Source organism: Crocuta crocuta, unplaced genomic scaffold (assembly GCF_008692635.1).
Source record: "Crocuta crocuta isolate KB4526 unplaced genomic scaffold, BGI_CrCroc_1.0 scaffold790, whole genome shotgun sequence".
Classification (NCBI taxonomy): domain Eukaryota; kingdom Metazoa; phylum Chordata; class Mammalia; order Carnivora; family Hyaenidae; genus Crocuta; species Crocuta crocuta.
In genome coordinates, this window is record NW_027531898.1 from 277,024 (window position 1) to 288,641 (window position 11,618).

The 11,618-nt window shown below is 34.0% G+C and overlaps 1 pseudogene; it reads right to left on the reverse strand.

The window, feature by feature from the left end:
• Nucleotides 1–7,986: 7,986 nt before the first annotated feature.
• LOC144239530 (dnaJ homolog subfamily A member 1 pseudogene) lies at nucleotides 7,987–9,156 on the reverse strand (annotated as a pseudogene).
• Between the last annotated feature and the right edge of the window lie 2,462 nt (nucleotides 9,157–11,618).

Sequence of the window (11,618 nt, forward strand, 5' to 3'; positions counted from 1 at the left end):
CAGAGATTAAGACTGAAGAAATTGCAATGAGTGATAGGTATATTAATATTGGGAACATGATTCTGGCTAATGTACTTTTGTAATACTTAAGGGAATTGGAAAAAGTGAAGAATGTGAGTAATTAAAGTCATTTCTCATATAATTCTAGAAGACTCCAGAACTCACGTAACTAGAAAGATTCCTTTGAGTTTGCTGTTGCAAGCCAAGAAATAGCCTTACTAGTTATTAGAAATGAGAGAGACTGTGAGGAGATAATATCATTTATAGGCTTTCCTAATAATTTAGCAGAAACATGACCCAAATGCAGAATACTAATTTACAGGCACTGGATGAATGAGATTTGATCATTTTTGATACCAAAGAGTTAAATGGATAAACTTCAAAGACTTCCTAGAAAATATCTGATGCTTGATATGTAATGCTGAGTTATCCTGTGACAAAAAAAAATTTCTTCATTTTAATGGAAAAATACTGTTTTTGTTTGTTTTTTTTCAGCTCAATAAGTTCTGTTCAGTAAATTCGAACCTTAAATATGTTCTTATATACTGGGCATCAAACAGTTCTTTAAGTAAAGCTGACATTAATATTCTTCATTGGTTATTTTTTCCTTCTTTCTTATTAGTCACCCTATTGAGCACCTACTGGATGGCAAGCATTGCGCTAGTATTTTAAAATACACGAAAAATATCACAGCAACTCAGAGTATTCTGCACATGCACATGAGGATATCTTTGTTCAGAGGTATTAAATAAGTTGCTCTATACCACAACACTTACAAATGGAAAAATATAACAACTGTAATACATTTTCCATTACATCATGCTGTATTATTTTAAACATATATATTTTTTCAGTCAACAAGTGTTCACTGAATGCTTAGTGTCTATCACGCTCTATTCTTGACAGTAAAAGAGAAACAAAATGCAGTCCCTTTCCTTATGATTCTCATAGTCTAGTGAGAGAGTATTTGCATAAACATATATTTTGGGAAGAATGAAAATTTGGCTTTGGCTTTAGTATTCCTTTTTGGGAATTCTGTACAATTTGAGAAAATGAATTAAGATCAGAATGCCACTACAAAATATAATGAGGGAGAAATATTCCAAAGCATCTATGATAAATCATATTCAATTTTGACACAAAAGATAGTAAGAAGAAATTTTAAGTTAGAGAAATGTGATGTACTAAAGTACATATTTTGTTTTCATTTCTCAGACTTCAAAAGTTTTCCAAATTATTTAGAAATATTTTTTTCTGATGATTTTAAGCCTATAGAGTCAAATATTTGAACAAAATCTTATTGAACTGACTGCAATAGAATATCAATCATTTTCTGTGGATGAATATCAAAGGATTTTTAGTTTAATCCAAGCTATGAACTCCAAGTAGCAGAATTCTATCTTTGAAACTATTGCAGAAACACTAGTTCTTGACTCCCATTCTGCTGTATATACCAACAAAATGTTAAAAATATTATTGAATTGGTATTTTTCTTACTTTACTAATAAAAATTTAGACATAAAGATGGAGCCATACATGTTTTATCAGCTGAGTTGTGAAAATTTTAATTCTTTCCTTTATTTGGTGAGAAACTTTTAGGTCTCACATAGCTAACAACCGCATGAATCTGACTGGTGAACTATTTATCGAATGGAAAATCAATGAAGCAAATGCTGTATAACTCTGACTGACAATGAAATAAATACGGTTAAGCCTAGGAGTGACATGTAAATAAGCAGATGATGAGTATCTTTTTCACATTCTTTAGTTGTATGTTAAAGTAATTATGACAATTGTTATGTAACAAAATTACTGTCCTTAAGCAGGAAAATACTTATCGCTACTTAATCCAGACACATTTATAAGGTATAAAATAGATGATGGAACTTCTAGATATCAGATGTTCAAACAAGATGGAATAGAAGTGATTACATTTTTTAAGAAGATTGAATTAAAGATTTAACACCATAGTCTGCCAATGACAATGCCAACTTTCAAGACAGCTTGCTTTTAGAGAATATAGTTTATTTGTTAGAATCTGCTAAAAAAATAACCAAATGAGTGTGACTTGAGACCAAAAGTATTTCTTACATTATGTCTCCTATAAGGAGTCTCCCAACATTTTGCTTCACAGAGCATGCTAAATTAGTGTGCATGGAATGAAAGCTGAGATGCATGTGGGAATTTGGAGATTTGTTATATTGAAACCAATTAAATTTCTCCATTGCTATATTTTTAGATCCAAGATTAAAAGAAATTTTATCTCAGGCTGTATGTGTAAAACGACAACTAAGCAAAAATATTTCTGATACAATAATATGTGAAGACATTTTTAAGTCTTCTGAAAATAGGAAGAATCTTCTTTAAAAAGTATAAACAACTCCAATTTGAGAAATGGATTTGATGAAATTACAGGAATTGAAGAGCTGATGATAAAAGACTTTCAAAGTTAGTGGCAAACATTATCAACAGTATCCTACATTGACATAAATATCCCGCAAACAATTCCATACCTACCAACCACATTGAAAGCTAGTGAAGTTGTTTTCCAAATTAACATTTCAAACTATTGAATTGACATTTACATGGTTAGTAGTGAAATTTATCACTTTGGGAAATTTGAGAAAATTTTCAAGTCAAATAGGTTCATTCTATGATGGTATTAGTTGGCCTCCCCTTAATACTGATTTTGGTTGGATGCCAAATAGTTGAATGTTAAAAAGTGTATTGAGGGCATATCTATAATTTCAGTGTGGTTCACTAATCTTGCATTAGTGACTTTATTACTAAAATTATCAGTTAATAGAGTAGGTAATGGACTCTGTGGTAGGAAATCAAGAAAAGCTCTATTCAATGTTTTGGATAACAGTTTCCCAAACAGCAGTCACTTTTATAATGGTATTGAGAAAGAAACAAAGAATAATGATAACCAATTTGACACAAAATTAAGAGTTATTACAGTTATATTTACAACTATAATAAAGCTGCATTACTTCTGTATAAGTACCATTATGTCTTCTAGGTTGATTGTACAACCAACCAAATATATATTTTTAAAATGTGCATATTTAGTATAATATATGTAATACATTGAATTTGAATATTTATGTGAATGCTTGGTTTTACCATTTAAGGGAAGGAGGACAGTTTTACTTATACCAATTGTGAGTTATCAAAGATTATACACATACTTTCATATTCCAGGAAATACTAATAATTCTTTCTTTTTAGGTTCAAGAAATAAGTTTGCTTCTCCTGTGATCCTTGGGATTTATGGGAGTTGTCAGGGTCTACAAATTATAACTAGGTAAAATAGTACTGTTATAGTTTCTCTTTGTTAAATTAAAGGAGAAAAATCTAGTTTTCCTCTATAGGCAGGGAAGATAGAATAAGGGAGAAACAGATGAATATAATTTTTCCCAGTTGACTTCCAGTTCTAATCACATAGTCCTCTCGTATGAAAACAGGCAGAGAGAAGGCTGGAATCAGCATTCTATACCCCATCCAAAGGAAGCTAACGGAGCTTCTGCTCTTGACCAGTGTAAGGAAATGCTCAGGTAGTATTAGCACTGGTGAAACAATGTAGAGGTCCATTATGTGATTTGGTACCTAACGTGACTTTAGAGTGCTCATTCAGAGAAAACAACTTGTGTGGATCTAATCCAGTTCTTCCAGTGTGAAGTTCTGTTTTTATAATTTTTATTCTTTAAAGTTCAAGTATAATTAACATACAATGTTATATTAGTTTTCAGATGTACAGTATAATGATTCAACAACTCTCTAAAATATTTAGCACACATCATAAGTATATTGTTTATGTTTTTTGTTTGTTGATTAGTTTTTTAAGGTTTTATTTCAATTCCACTTATTTAACATACAGTGTTCTTAGTTCCACCCCTAAAATATAGTGATTCATAATACAAGTACTCATCATGACTGTACTCATCATGACAAGGGCACTCCTTAATCCCCATCACCTGTTTAACCCATCACCCTGCCCCTTCCCCTCTGTTAAACATCAGTTCTTCGTAAATAAGAGAGTGATTCTTGATTTGTGTCTGTCTCACTCTTTTATTTTTCTCTTTGCTTTTTTCTTTGTTTTTAAAATTCCACATATGAGTGAAATGATATGGTATTTGTCTTTCTCTGCCTTATTACACTTAGCATTATATCTTTGCAAATGGCAAGATTTCATTCATTTTTATGGCTGGATAATATTCCCTTGTATATATATATACCACACCATTATCCATTCATCAGTCGATGGACTCTTGGCTAGTGTGGATAATGTTGCTATAAACATCAGGGTGCACATATCTCTTGATATTATTGTTTCAGTATTTTTGGGTAAATACCCAGTAGTGTAATTGGTGGATTATTAGGTAGTTGTATATGTAATTTTTTGAGGAACTTCTGTACTGTTTTCCAGAGTGGCTATAGTATTTTGCATTCCTACCAACAGTGTAAGACAGCTCCTTTTTCTCATATCCTCACTGACACCTAAGGTTTCTTGTGTTGTTGACCTTACACATTCTGACCGGTTGTGAGGTGATATCTCATTGTAGATTTGATTTGCATTTTCCTTATGATTTTGAGCATCTTTTCATGGGTCTGTTTGCTCTTTGGATGTCTTCTTTGGAAAAATATCTGTTCATGACTTCATCACTTTTTTAGTGGGTGACTTTTTTAGTGGGTGTTGAGTTTTATAAGTTCTTTATATGTTTTGGATACTAACTCTCCATAGGATATGTAATTTGCAAATATCTTCTTGCATTCCATAAGTTGTCTTTAGTTTTATTGATTGTTTTCCTCCCTGTGCAGAAGCTTTTTATTTTGAATTAGTCCCAATAGTTTATTTTTTCTTTTGTTTCCCTTGCCTCAAAAGAGATATCTAGAGAAAAGTTACTATAGCCATTGTCAAAGAAATTACTGCCTGTGTTCTCTTATAGGACTTTTATGGGTTTAGTTCTCAGATTTAATCCATTTTGAGTTTATTCTTGTGATTGTATGAGAAAGTGGTCAAGTGTCATTCTTTTGCATGTTGCTGTTGAGTTTTCGCAATTCCATTTGTTAAAGAGTCTGTCTCTTTCCTATTGGATTTCTTTCCTGCTTTGTTGAAGATTAATTGCCTTATAATTGTGGGCTTCTTTTTAAATATTCTGTTCTGTTTTCTTGATGTGTTCCTCTATTTTTGTGCCAGTACCATACTGTTTGATTATTATAGCTTTGTTATATAGCTTAAAGTCCAGAATTGTGATGCCTTCAGCTTTGTTCTTTTCCAAGATAGCTGTATCTATTTAGGGTCTTTTGTGGTTTCATAAAAATTTGAGGGTTGTTTGTTCTAGCTCTGTGAAAAATGCTGGTGGTATTTTGCTAGGGATTGCATTAAATCTGTAGATTGCTTGGGGTGTTATACACATTTAAAAGTTTTTCTAAATGTTTATTTTTGAGAGTGAGAGAGTATGAGTGAGGGAGACGCAGAGAGAAAGATAGCGAGCGAGCAAGAGAGAAAGAGAGAGAGAGAGAGAGAGAGAGAGAGAGAATCCAAAGCAGGCTACAGGCTCTGAACTGTCAGTACAGAGCCTGATGCAGGGCTCGAACTCACGAACTGCAGGATCATGACCTGAGCCAAAGTCAGATGCTTAACCGACTGAGCCACCCAGATGCCCCAGACATTTTAACAATATTCTTACAATCCATGAGCATGGAATGTCTTTCCATTCATTAGTGTCATCTTCAATTTCTTTCATCAAGATATTATAGTTTTCAAAGTAGAGGTCTTTACTGCTATGACTAGATTTATTCCTAGGTATCTTGTTATTTTGGGTGCACTTGTACATGATATTGATTTTCTAATTTCTCTTTCTACTTCATTATTGGTATATATAGTGTTGTGGTCAGAAAACATGTGTGTGTGTGTGTGTGTGTATACATATATATGTATAATATTTCTGTACATTGATTTTGTATCCTGCAACTACTTCTTCATTATTGGTGTGTATATATATACTATATATATAGTTGTATCCTGCAACTACTGAATTCATTTATCAGTCTCTGGCAGTTTTTTTGGTGGAGTCTTTAGGGTTTTTTATATATAGTATCATATCATCTGCAAATATAAAAAGTTTTTCTTTACTGACTTGAATGTCTTTTATTTCCTTTTGTTGTCTAATTGTTGTGGCTGGGATTTCTAGTACTATGTTGAATAAAAGTGTCAAGAATAGACATCTTTGCCTTATTCCTGATCTTAGGGGAAATGCTCTAACTTTTTCCCCATTAAGGGTGATTTTACTTGTGGGTTTTTCATATATGGCATTTAGAATGTTGAGGCATGTTCCCTCTAAATCTATTTTGTTGAGGGTTATTATCATGAGTGGATGTTATACTTTGTCAGAAGCTTTTTCTGCATCTATTGAAATGAGCATATGGTTCCTATCCTTTCTTTTATTGATGTGCTGTATCACATTGAATGATTTGCAATACTGAACCACCCTGCAACAGAGGAATAAATCCCACTTGATCATGGTGAATTATTTTTTAATGTATTGTTAAAGTCAGTTGGCTAATACTCTGTTCAGAATATTTACATCTATGTTCATCAGGGATATTGGCCTGTACATTTTTTAGTAGTATCTTTTTCTGGTTTTGGTATCAGGGTAATGTTGGCTTCATAGACTGAGTTTGGAAGTTTTCCATTCTTTTCTATTTTTTTGCAATAGCTTGAGAAGAATAGATATTAACTCTTCTTTAAATCTTTGGTAGAATTCACCTGTGAAATCATTTGATACTGGACTTTTGATTTTTGGGAGCTCTTTGAATACTGATTCAATTTCCTTGCTGGTAATTATTCTCTTCAAATTTTCTATTTCTTACTGTTTCAGTTTTGCTGGTTTCTATATTTCCAGGGATTTATTCACTTCTTTTAGGTTGTTCAATTTGTTGGCATATATTATTTCATAATATTCTCTTATAATTGTATTTCTGTGGTATCAGTTGTTATTCTCCTCATTTGTGATTTTACTTATGTGAGTCCTTTCTATATTTTGTCTTGATAAGGTTGGGTAGAGGTTATCAAATTTTTTGTTTTCTTTTGTTTCAAAGAGACAGTTCCTAGTTTCATTGATCTGTCCTGCTTTTGTTTTTTTTTTTTCTTTTTTTCTTTTTTTAGTTTTTATACCATTTATTTCTGCTCAAATCTTTATAATTTCCTTCCTCCTGCTATTTTTAGGCTTTGTTTGTTATTCTTTTTCTAGCTCCTTTAGGTGTAAGGTTAAGTTGTTTGAGCTTTTTCTTGCTCCTTGTGGTAAGCCTGTATTGGTATGAAGCTCTGTCTTACAACTGCTTTTGCTGTATCCCAGAGGTTTTGGACTTTCGTGTTTTCATTTTGATTTGTTTCCATGTACTTTTCTTATATCTTCTTTTATTTCTTGGTTGGTCCATTCATTGTCTAGTATCATGTTATTTAACCTCCATGTATTTGTGATCTTTCTAGATTCATTCTTGTGGTTGAGTTATTTCATAGTGTTGTGGTCAGAAAATATTCATATTATTTTGATTTACCTAAATGTGTTGCAGCTGGTCTTGTGTACTATTATGTGATCTATTCTGGGAATGACCCATGTCCCCTTGAAAACATGTATTATGCTTCTTAGGATGTAATTTTCTGAAAATATCTGTTAAATCCATCTATTCCAGGGTGTCTTTGCAAGCCATTGTTTCCTCATTGATGTTCTGTTTAGATGATCTGTCCATTGATGTAAGTGGGTGTTAAAATCTCCTACTATTATTATATCATAATCAATTAGTTCCTTTATGTTTTTATTATTTTTTACTTTTTTAGCTTTATATTTGAGTTTATTATTCATTTCACTAAAACACTACTATAGTTGAATATTGAAAACTATAGCAATTAGTGAGCTATGATTATAGTCCTTTACTCATTCACTAGTATATATAAAATGCCAGTGGTATTCACTGACTCCATTAAGATATCTGACACTGATCACCACCCCGAGGATGATGTTGATCATCTTCATATGATTTTCCATTGTGATGACACCACCTTTCCTGATTTGGATCAAAGTTCACCAGTTCTACCTGCTCCGTTTCATCAGTCTCTTTTACTTCGTTCCTCTCAGGTAGGAGTTTTTCCAGAAAAGAGAGTTTATCAGGAGAGACAAAGTTATTCTCAGGAAAGTTTACCTTAAATTCCATGATTAGGCAACCCTTTTCATATGGTCTATGATAAATTGGCATGCCTTCATTTTGCACATCCTTGATGTCTCCATACTCGACAGTCTGACCAGGATGAGAGGTGGTGATGATGTTTCAGTTGTCAAGAGTACATATTAGTTTTCGAAAGCCACACTGTGCTTCAACCAGCTGTACATCCATACACATGAAAAGGTCTTTTTCTTGCTCAGTAACACAGCATGGTCCCTCTGATCTAAAACAATGATAATATCCCTTGGATCCACTCCTTCTTCTTGGTCTCCTTCACTATGGAATGTTATCTTCTGGCCATCTTTCATTCCTTTGTTAATATGAACTTCTAAATCTTCTTCTCTTGAACTATCTTCCTTCCACTGCAGCTTTTACATCTATCTTTACAGATGATCCATTTTCAATGGCCCGGCACTCCATGCACATAGATTGAATTTGCTGAACCATTCCAGGTCCTATCTGATGAATGCTTCTTTGCATTCCAGTACCTCCATAATCGGGGCCACATTCTTTCCACCTCAGCCCTCACATTTGCCACAAATCATGTTCTTTTGCAGAGCTAGTTTTCTTGTTGTACCATTTTATAAATGTAAGGTTATTGAGAGTTGATGTACAACATTTTTTACCTTTCCTTTCTCTCTGCATCCTTCCTCCTCCTCCAAAAACTGTATTAAAGATCTGCATAAGGGAGCCAAAACTACCACCAGCTCCACCTTCTTTAATTGTGTGCTTTCCTCCTCTGCCATATAATTCCCTTTTATTTGCATCAAAGAACACTTCATAAGCTTGTATCTGTTTAAACTTCTCTCCTTCATTTGGATTTTTATCTGGGTGGTACTTAAAGGCTAGTTTCCTGTGAGCCTTTTTTAATTCTTCCTAGGTGGCATTGGGTTTGACTCCAAAAACATACTAAGTGGTTTCTTTCACCATTTTCTACAGCTCATGAGTGGGCTGAGGTCAGTGTGGGAGAGGAAGAAGGAACACAATTCTGGGCACAGCTCTGGCAGCCACCAATCCTCTACTTCTCACTGAGCATTCTGCAAAGCTTCCTGCTAGTAATTATTTAATGTATTTGGGTGCTCCTGTGTTGGTGCATAAATATTTACAATTGTTATATTTTTTTTGGATTCTCTCCTTTATTATTATATACTTTTTTTTTTCATGTTATACTCTTTGTTTTAAAGTCTGTTTTGTCTGATATAAGTATTGCTACTCTGGGTTTCTTTTGACATCCATTTGAATGATAGATGTTTCTCCATCCTTTCACTTTCAATCTGCAGGTGTCTTTAGGTCAAAAATGAGTGTCTTGTAAGCTGCATATAGATGGGTCTTATATTTTTCCACTCTGTCACCCAATGTCTTTAGATTAGAGCATTTATTCCATTTACATTCAAAGTAGGTATTAATAGATATGTATTTATTGCCATTTTATTACTAGTTTTTTGGTTGTTTCTGAAGATATGTCTGATCGTTTCTTGACTTTATCTTTCAGATTTTGCTGACTTTCTTTAGTGATATATTTGGATTTCTTTCCCTTTGTTCTTTGCTTATTTATTGTTTCTTTTCATGTATTAGGTTTGTATATAAATTCTTCTGCATATAGCAGTCTCTATTAAGTTGGTGGTCATTTAAGTGTGTAGCCATTCTGTTTTCCTCTCCTCCCTACAGTTTAGGGATAGGTTATTATATTTTATATCCTTTTTTTGTGTGTGAAATTCTTGACTGAATTTTTACAGAAATATTTATTTTTACAGCTTTTGTGTTTCCTACCTCTATCCTGTCACTTTTTTTTTTTAATATTTTTTATTTATTTCTAGGAGAGAGAGAGAGACAGCGTGAGCAGGGGAGGGTCAGAGAGAGAGGGAGACACAGACTCTGAAACTGCCTCCAGGCTCTGAGCTGTCAGTCAGCACAGAGCCCAAAGCGGAGCAACCACGAACCGCGAGATCATGACCGAAGAGAAAGTCGGACACTTAACCGACTAAGCCACCCAGGCGCCCCTATCCTGTCACTTTTGGTTTTTCTTTTCCACCCTAAGAGTCTCTTTTAATATTTTTTTCAGGGCTGGTTTAGTGGTCATGAGCTCTTTTCGTTTTTGTTTGTCTGGGAAACTCTTTATCTCTCTTTCTATTCTGAATGACAGCCCTGCTGGATAGAATATTCTGGCTGCAGATTTTACCCATTCAGAATTTTTAAATATATCATGCCACTCCCTTCTTGGTTCCTAAGATATTATTGAAAAATTTTCTGCTAGACTTATGGGTTTTCCCCTGTAAGTTACTGACTTCTATTGTCTTGCTGCTTTCAATTTTTTTTTATCACTAAATTTTGCCAATTTAATTACAATATGTCTTGATGTGGGTCTGCTTTTGTTGATTTTGATAAGAGTTCTCTATACCTCCTGCATTGGGATATCTATTTCCAGATTAGGGAAGTTATCAGATATTACTTTTTCAAATAACTTTTCTGCCATCTCTCTCTTCTTCTGGGTCTCCTATAATTCAAATGTTATTATATTCAGTGAAGTCACTGAATTCCCTAAGTCTAAAGTCTATTTTCATTTTGTATAATTCTTTTTCTCTGTTGTTGTTGTTGTTGTTGTTGTCTTCTTCTTCTTCTTCTTCCTCCTCTTCCTCCTCTACTCCTCCTCCTTCTTCTCCTTCTTCTTCTTCTTCTAGCTTGATGACTTTCTCTTACTCTGTCTTCTAGGTCACTACTTCAATCCTATACCACTTCCAGCTTGCTGTTCATTCCATCAGGATGTTTCTCATTTCCTTTTTTCAGCCCTTTATCTCTGCTATGTTATTCCTTATTTGTGTGTTAAGGCTCTAACTCATGTATTCTACTCTTTTCTCAAGCACAGTGAGTGTCCTTATAATCATTGCTTTAAATTCTCTATCAGACATGTTACTTCTACCTGTTTTACTTAGATCTCTGACTGTGGCCTGGTCCTGTTCATTCATTTGGAATAAATTTCCTTGTCTCTTCATTTTGTCTGCCTCTCTACCTGTGTCTTCTGCTCTTGAAAGTAGTAACTTTATGAAGAAGAGGTCCTGGAGTGCCTTTCAGTGCAGGGTCCCCAATTCACCAGAATGTAGCATTTCTGGAGAATATTCTATGTCTGTTGCTTACATTCTGTTGTTGTGTCTAAATCACTTTTCCTTTCAGTGCAGTTGTCTAGACTGACTCTCTGCCTGTTGTGGGCTATGGTTGTTCTCTGTGGTATCAGTGGGACCCAGGCAAGTTGGCTTTGAGGGCCATGCCTGCTGCAAACCTTGGGAGCAGGGAAGCAATATTAGCAAAATTTGCCCTAGTCCACTAGTCCTATGCCAGATATTCAAAGTGCTATGATGTTTGGGGATGGTGTGCCAGGTTGGCTAGTGGTGCAAGAC